This window comes from Rhamphochromis longiceps, linkage group LG15 (assembly GCF_057381845.1).
Source record: "Rhamphochromis longiceps isolate RC_006_pf linkage group LG15, R_longiceps_female_GT1.1, whole genome shotgun sequence".
In the NCBI taxonomy this organism is placed as follows: domain Eukaryota; kingdom Metazoa; phylum Chordata; class Actinopteri; order Cichliformes; family Cichlidae; genus Rhamphochromis; species Rhamphochromis longiceps.
Genome location: NC_140571.1, coordinates 5,344,703 through 5,353,388, shown reverse-complemented (window position 1 = coordinate 5,353,388; position 8,686 = coordinate 5,344,703). Strand labels below are relative to the sequence as shown.

Here is an 8,686-nt window from a genome sequence, read left to right as displayed (position 1 = left end):
GTGGAATTCAAAAGTTTCCTATTAACACAGGTAACAAACCTCTTCCCCAATAGTATCTACTGGGCTGAACTCATCTAGCTTTTAGGGTTTCCACTCAGTGATAATACCTGTTACCAGTAGGGATGGGTACCGGTATCCGGTGCCATGATGGCACCGGTTCTGACATAAACGGTAGTAACCAGACCGGAAAGCAGCGCACATTTCGGTGCTTCATTTCAGTGCTTTTTTTTTTCCTGAGATGTGATACACTTTAGATTCTAGCCAATCATTTTACATTTCCGAGGATAGTAGGCAGGCCCAGGTGTGCAAAGGAGGTAACACCTCAAATCCGATGAAACACATGGCGACGCATAGCGTTTTTTTAAAAGCCGAGAAATGCACCGTATTTGATAGACTGCTGTGAGACCTCACACTGAGCACATCTACTGCAGGTGTGGTGCCTGTTATCGGGCTCGGAGTTAGCAACATCCCCCCAAAACCCGAAGAGAAGAGTCCTGGCCCCTAGCCCTGCCAGTGTAGCAGAAATGATGACGGATGACGATGGCAGCAGCAGCCGTTCTTCTCTGCGTGAGTAGCTTAATGTTGTTTGTGTGTAATTTACGTTGAGTAGGCTAACCACGTTATTACATTAAAGCATGTAAGGTGAACTAGCAAACACCGTCGTAGTTACATGCGGCTGTCTTCTTGTTTGATGGCAGATACTCCCTTCACCCTGGCCAAAAAGGCTGAAATGACCAAAGAAAAACTGGGAAACAGCTAAACATGAGAGGTTTTTGGACAAAGTTGGGTTTTTTTCCATTGTTTAAGCACTGCTTCCAGCCAAGAGTGATACCATATATGCCCTATAGCTGCAGAAAAGGCTAACATTGTTATCTTTTCACAAAAAGACAACTGAACATGAGAGGTTTTTGGACAAATTTTGTGTTCTCCATTCTTTAAGCACCGGTTTGAGCACCGTTTAAGCACCGGCACCGTTTCAAACGTACCGGTTTGGTACTGTCCATCCATCCATCCATTTTCATCCGCTTTGTCCGGGGCCGGGTCGCGGGGGCAGCAGCCTAAGCAAAGAGGCCCAGACCTCCCTCTCCCCAGCCACCTCCTCCAGCTTATCCAGGGGAATACCAAGGCGTTCCCAGGCCAGCCGAGAGATATAATCTCTCCAGCGTGTCCTGGGTCTGCCCCGGGGCCTCCTCCCGGTGGGACATGCCTGGAACACCTCACCCAGGAGGCGCCCAGGGGGCATCCTTGTCAGATGCCCGAACCACCTCAGCTGGCTCCTTTCGATGTGGAGCAGCAGCTGCTCTACTCTGAGCCCCTCCCGGATGGCCGAACTTCTCACCCTATCTCTAAGGGAGAGGCCAGCCACCCTTCGGAGGAAGCTCATTTCTGCCGCTTGTATCCGCGATCTCGTTCTTTCGGTCACTACCCACAGCTCGTGGCCATAGGTGAGGGTAGGGACGTAGATCGACCGGTAAATTGAGAGCTTCGCTTTTACACTCAGCTCCCTCTTCACCACGACGGACCGGTGCAGCGTCCGCATTACTGCAGCTGCAGCCCCAATCCGTCTGTCGATCTCCGGCTCCCTTCTCCCATCACTCGCGAACAAGACCCCGAGATACTTGAACTCCTCCACTTGGGGCAGGAACTCATCCCCGACCCGGAGTGGGCACTCCACCCTTTTCCGGTTGAGAACCATGGCCTCAGATTTGGAGGTGCTGATCCTCATTCCCGCTGCTTCACACTCGGCTGCGAACCGCTCCAGTGCGAGCTGGAGGCCCTCACCCGATGAAGCCAACAGAACCACATCATCTGCAAAAATCAGAGATGAGATTCTGAGGCCACCAAAGCGAAAGGCCTCCGCCACTTGGCTGCGCCTAGAAATCCTGTCCATAAAAATTATGAACAGAACCGGAGACAAAGGGCAGCCCTGGCGGAGCCCATCACCCACCGGGAACGAGTCCGACTTATTGCCGGCAATGCGAACCAAGCTCTTGCAACGGTTGTATAGGGATCGAATGGCCCGTAGCAATGGGCCAGACACCCCATATTCCCGCAACACCTCCCACAGGACACCCCGAGGGACACGGTCGAATGCCTTCTCCAAGTCCACAAAACACATGTAGACTGGTTGGGCAAACTCCCATGCACCCTCAAGTATCCTGGAGAGGATAAAGAGCTGGTCCAGTGTTCCGCGACCAGGACGAAAACCGCATTGTTCCTCCTGTATCCGAGGTTCAACTAACGGACGAACTCTCCTTTCCAGCACCCTGGCATAGACTTTCCCAGGGAGGCTGAGGAGTGTGATCCCCCTGTAGTTGGAACACACCCTCCGGTCCCCTTTCTTGAAGATGGGGACCACCACCCCGGTCTGCCAGTCCACAGGTACTGCCCCTGATCTCCACGCAACATTGCAGAGGCGTGTCAACCAGGACAGCCCTACAACGTCCAGAGCCTTCAGGAACTCGGGGCGGACCTCATCAACACCAGGGGCTCTGCCACCAAGGAGTTGTTTAACTGCCTCAGTGACCTTGCCCCCGGAAATTGGCGGGTCATTCCCCTCATCCCCAGACTCTGCTTCCTCCTCAGAAGACGTGTCAGTGGGATTAAGGAGGTCCTCGAAGTATTCCTTCCACCGCCTGACAATTTTCTCAGTCGACGTCAGCAGCGCTCCGCCAGCACTATACACAGTGCAGGTAGAGCACCGCTTTCCCCTCCTGAGACGCCTGACGGTTTGCCAGAATCTCTTCGAGGCAGCCCGAAAGTCTTTTTCCATGGCCTCTCCGAACTCCTCCCACACCCGGGTTTTTGCTTCAGCCACTGCCCGAGCCGCATTCCGCTTGGCCTGTCGATACCTGTCGGCTGCCTCCGGAGTCCCACAGGCTAACCAAGCCCGATAGGACTCCTTCTTCAGCCTGGTGGCTCCCTTCACCTCTGGTGTCCACCATTTGGTTCGGGGATTACCACCACGGCAGGCACCAACCACCTTGCGGCCGCAGCTCAATGCAGCAGCTTCGGCAATGGAGACGCTGAACATGGTCCATTCGGACTCAATGTCCCCAGTCTCCCTCGGAATGCTGTTGAAGCTCTGCCGGAGGTGTGCGTTGAAGATCTCGCGGACTGGGGCCTCTGCTAGACGTTCCCAGCACACCCTCACTACGCATTTAGGTGCACCAGGTCTGTCCAGCGTCTTTCCCCGCCACCTGATCCAACTCACCACCAGGTGGTGATCAGTTGACAGCTCAGCCCCTCTCTTTACCCGAGTGTCCAGAACATATGGTCGCAGGTCTGCTGATACGATTACAAAATCGATCATCGACCTACGGCCTAGAGCATCCTGGTGCCACGTGCACTTATGGACACTCTTATGTTCGAACAGGGTGTTCGTTATGGCCAAACTGTGATTAGCACAGAAGTCCAATAACAGAGCACCGCTCGGGTTCAGATCAGGGAGGCCGTTCCTCCCAATCACGCCCCTCCAGGTCTCGCTGTCGTTACCCACTGTTCATTTTCTGTTATATGAATATTTGTTTGTCTTTTAGAAATGTTTTTTGTATTTTGTACGGTTTGGTACTGGTATCGGATAAAACCTAAACGATACCCATCTCTAGTTACCAGGTATTTTTTTAGTACCTACTCAGCCTGGGCTCCAGCTGAGCCGACAGACATCCAGTTTGTTGAGCTGATGTCAACAGACTGGATGCCACTGATTGGCCAGAGAGTGATGTCACTGGATGGGTCATGAGAGCGACTCCTTCATAAGTATTTCCACTCTTTGTTGTGATGAGTGTTGGACTCAAAAAAGTAATCTATCTCATGTGACATTTAGTATTTAGGTATCAATACAAAGCCAAGAACACAAAGCAAAGATGAAAATAGAGGTTGCAGTCTGAGTGCTCACCTCTTTGAAGTTCAGGGTTTGACTGCTGGGCTGGGGTCAGCATCCATTCAGCTTGAATAACACTCTGGCTTCTTGACTAGCTTAGTGTTAGCATGATGTCTGTGCAGAGGCTTGAAAAGAGCCAAAGTTCTGGATACAGCATAACGCAGTTTTATCTGTTCAGGATGCAGTTTGCACTTTACCTTCGCGCTCTCATCCTTTTGTGCAATAAAAAATAAAAGTACTGTCCACATCCACACTGGAGACTGTGCCGGTATTTTCAGCTGATTGATCGTTGACCCAGTTCTTTGATGGTCCGGAGTGGCATGGACCTCTTTAAGTACGTTATAAGTACATCATACAGACACACTCACACTCGGCATTTTTTAAATTTTGTTATCCAGGTGTGTTTTTTTTTTCATACAGGTGCAGCAGATGGCAACACATCCTGTCCTTTTGGGTGGGGGGGGGATTTGCACTTGCAAATGGAAGTGCAAGTGCAATTCCGTGCAAGTGCAAATAGATCAATAGGCAATGGATCAATAGGCAAGCAGACTACTGAGAACTGGTTCTCTACAATCCCTACTTGTGATGGAAAACGAACAAAACCAAACAGGGTCAGGTCAAGCCGAGTTGGGGCTAGTAGCAAAGAGGCAATTAGTTTCATATTCCTCTTCCTCTCACCAACAGGTGACTTTGGTGTGTCACGACAATGTGGCCAAAAAAAGATTGTGAAGTACGTTGTATGCCACAGAGGCAGCACTTTGGTCGCTGCCATATTGGGGGGTTTTGGAGTCAAATGTTTGAATGCAGAGTTATCAAGTAAACAGGCTAGGCTAGCAAGTGGTTCATTAGTTCTAATGAACATACAAATAAAATTAGGATTTTCAGTGATCAAACCTGGAGCACAGACTTCTTAGATGGTCTTTTAGTGCAAACAACCACACAGAAAGTTATGTATTTTTTACTTAGTAATACTCGAAAAAACACGAACATCACAGATTGTTCTAGAGGTCCAATTTAGTAAATAAAATTAGCAGAGATGGGATTACAAAGACCAAAAAGAATGTTATTTAATCATGACTAGGCTGTAGACATGGTGAGCTGTAAAGTTGGGCTGTTGGATTAATTCACTGCTGAATCGGCCACTAAAGAAGCCTCAGAGGTTACCAGGTAATAACTGTTTCCAGGTTAAGCTAATCATGCTGGATTAGCTTAATAGACTTCATTCTACATTTGCATAAGCATAATATCAATATGCATAAAATGTAGTGTACCTTAGCCAGAGGTGTGGACTCGAGTCACATGACTTGGACTCGAGTCAGACTCGAGTCATTAATTTTATGACTTTAGACTTGACTTGAAAAAATGTTCTAAGACTTGTGACTTGACTTGGACTTTTACACCAATGACTTGGGACTTGAATTGGACTTGAACCGGTTTACTTGAAAAGACTTGATATTTTACCCCAAATATAAAATGGCCTGGATTGCAGCCATTCAAAGATCAAATATAACGTCCCAGAACACTCCAGCTCACAGGTTAGTCTGCTCCAAGCATTTACACGAAGGTCAGTGTTTTTTAGTAGTTAATGCGTCATTTTCATAACATAATTGGTGATATAGGTTACAAGCAAGTCTGGCGCTGAACAGAAATTGTCGCGCTATGCTCCTTTATTTATTGTGCATAAATAGTGAATTGTCCTGACACAATATTGCGTTTCGCTTCTGTTATTATGGTACATTGACAAAAACATATACTTTTATTCACAGGATAAAACAGGTTTTTTGTATCACTAATTGCCCAGTGCGATTACAGCATACAATATTGTTGTCACTGCTACATTTCTGTGATGGGTACTGTTGTGATATTTTGATACCATGATAGCATTTACAGGATATTGTTTTATAGTGATATCATATATGAAACTGTTACTCAATAAGGCCCATTTACTAGTTGTTTTTCTCTTTCTCTCTGACCCAAGAATTGATGTGTAAGACTCACAGGCTGGTACCCCAAGGTCGAAAATACCACAGAGACGAGACCACTTCCTTACTCCCATCCTCCCTTCTTTATCTCTTAGAAAAAGGCTCGTTAAAGGCCAGGTGGTTTGTTTCAGAATTCACTAATGAAAGAACTCTGTATTCTATGTCTAGGAGTGTATTTTGCTGGGATGATCATAAATTGTAGCTGAACTGATAAACTACACAAAGGATACTTCTTTGCTCACAAGGCAGGAAGACGTTTCCTTATTTGGTCTGTACTGGTTTGAACTGAGAACTTGCTGACACACGAACCTTTTTTTCCTCTATATAAGCTGTTATGTACTAAATAAACCTTTGAGTCGATTGGGAAGGCAACCTAAAGCAGTCTCTGTTTTCTTGTTCTCCCAAGCTGCTCCCGAGCTCGTACTAACACGCTGAATGGCATACCTGAGTGTTACTTTAAATAATTAGGAATCTTAGAAGGAAAGGACAGAACTCTGCTTATCGCTCGTGCCTTGGAGGGAAAACCGGGATGGACATTTTTTTTCCTTCAATTTGGCGTCAGAAGTGGGATTGACTGACAGAAGGTAAATATGCGTCTTTCATATTTATATAAAGACCGTATTATACCTCTCTCAGTGATCGATCCATAAAAAAACGGGATATGCTGACGAAGTTTCACTTAGTGATCCAGAGAGATACACTGACGACTTCCTCAGTCCCCGAATAAAGTAAATTAACCCTTGTGTGGTGTTGGTGGACCCGCTAGAGTTGTGGCTTTCCAAATTAACACTATCAAACAATTTTATGTTAAATTACTATGAATTAATGTGCTTCTCGTTTTTCTTTTATATAAAATGTTATAAATAAATCAGTTATAATCAAGTGGAGTGAGTGGAAAGACACAACACATTTATACGTAAAAAAAATAATAATAATTAATTGTTTAATTTTTCTTTTGAAAAAAAAAACAAAAAAAAAAACACGGGTCTCAAGGGTTAAAAGCAGTAAATTAAAAGCAGAAAGACACAGGAAGTTGCCTGTTGTTTTGCGAGAAGTTGCTCGTTAAGCGAGAAGTTGCTCGTTAAGTGAGAAGTTGCTCAACAAAAAGTGACACAGGAAGTTGCCTGTTGTTAAGCGAGAAGTTGCTCGTTAAGTGAGAGTTGCTCACCCAAACAAAAATTGCTAGCAATAAATTTAAAGTGACCTCAGCTGTGCCGCAGCGAAAATACTAACCTAAATCCTCCTAGCGTGTAAACCCCTCTGGAAATCACTGAACATGGGTCAGAATAATTCAAAGACCACAGACAAGTCCGATAAAAAAATCAAAATTACCTGTAAAACCAAAAAAATTAAATTTAAAGTATCAAACAACAGCTCAGTACGACTCCCATTTCCGGTTACGTGTAACCCACGTCCACGAATCGGCGAAGACTTCCATGATTACGTATCCAGAACATGCGGAAGTGCTTATGTGACTGACTTTGTTTACAACTTACGGACTGTAAGTTCAATGCATTCTAATTTATTTCCGGAGCCCTATCCCGAACGATTATCGCCAGAAAACAGGTCAGTAAAACTGAAGGCCAGTGCAGATACTACCACGAAAGCTAAAAGTGTTAAGATAAAGTTGAATTTTGATGTAGAAGGCTCAGAGGAAAGTGAGAAACTAATGTATGCAGGATTACCCGCTCCAGCACAGCAAGGAAGTTTCAGAGGACGGAAGGATAAAAGTAGAGATATGTGTTTTTATTGTGGCTCAGTTTTCCAGCAGCCGCAGACACCCAGAGCAAAAATGAATTTGTGTATTTCATTTAACATAAAGGGTGAAATGTTTGCTGACACTGATAACAGCTTATGTTTTCTCTGCCCTATGTATCGACATGATGGAGAAGGAACATCCTCTGTGTCAGCTGGACCCTCAGCAGAGAATGAACTCAACATCCTTTTTGTCCGGTACTCTATGTCACACACTGTGCCAAAAAAACGTGTACAGACGCCACTACCAGGTAATCCCATGACTGGGAGCCACACTTTTGTTTCTCTAAGGTCAAACAGTGATTTTGTCACATAACTCAGACATAGGTTATGACATAACTACACCATGTCGTCACATAGATCTAACCTACCCTATCCACTGTACTATTTCTGCACTTACGTTGCCAGCTGAATACCAGAATATGACATTGTGGTCTAAAAGTGAGAATGATATAGGATTTATTGACTGTACACTTTATCACGTACACCTATTAAAACACAACAAGCCAGTATATGTCAAGCAACATCCCATTTCTGCCGAAAAAGCCGCAGCCCTAGATGTCATGATAGGAGATTTATTGACTACAGGAGTAATAAAGCCTACAGTATCTCCATATAATACTCCTGTCAATCCTGTGCCAAAGCCTAACAAACCTGGCGTATGGCGTTTCATACAAGACTTAAGGCAAATTAATGCAGTCAACATTCCTCTGCCACCTCTCGTTTCAGATGTTCACAGCATATTGACATGCATTGCATACACATTTTACCGTGGTGGATTTATGCTCCGCTCCTTTTTCTCAGTACCTGTGCATGAAGACACACAGCCGTTATTTGCATTCACACATAGAAATAAGCAGTACACTTGGACTCGTTTGCCCCAAGGCATGGTAGACAGCCCTGCTGCTTTCTCAATGGTGGTCCGTGCTACCCTGGACAGCTTCACTGCTCCAGGGCTGTACTGGATGACCTCCTCCTCTGTGCTGAAAGTGAAAAACTATGTCAAACTGCTACACACATGCTTCTCCAGCACCTCCAAAAGACTGGCCACAAAGCATCAGCAAAG

General features: G+C 45.7%; 1 long non-coding RNA gene across 1 annotated transcript; it reads left to right on the top strand.

Moving 5' to 3' along the window:
- Positions 1-7,328: 7,328 nt before the first annotated feature.
- Positions 7,329-7,860, top strand: LOC146651870 (uncharacterized). The gene is made up of 2 exons (XR_014907619.1): positions 7,329-7,366; positions 7,758-7,860. It is a non-coding gene; the product is annotated as an uncharacterized LOC146651870 (long non-coding RNA).
- The last annotated feature ends 826 nt before the right edge of the window (positions 7,861-8,686 follow it).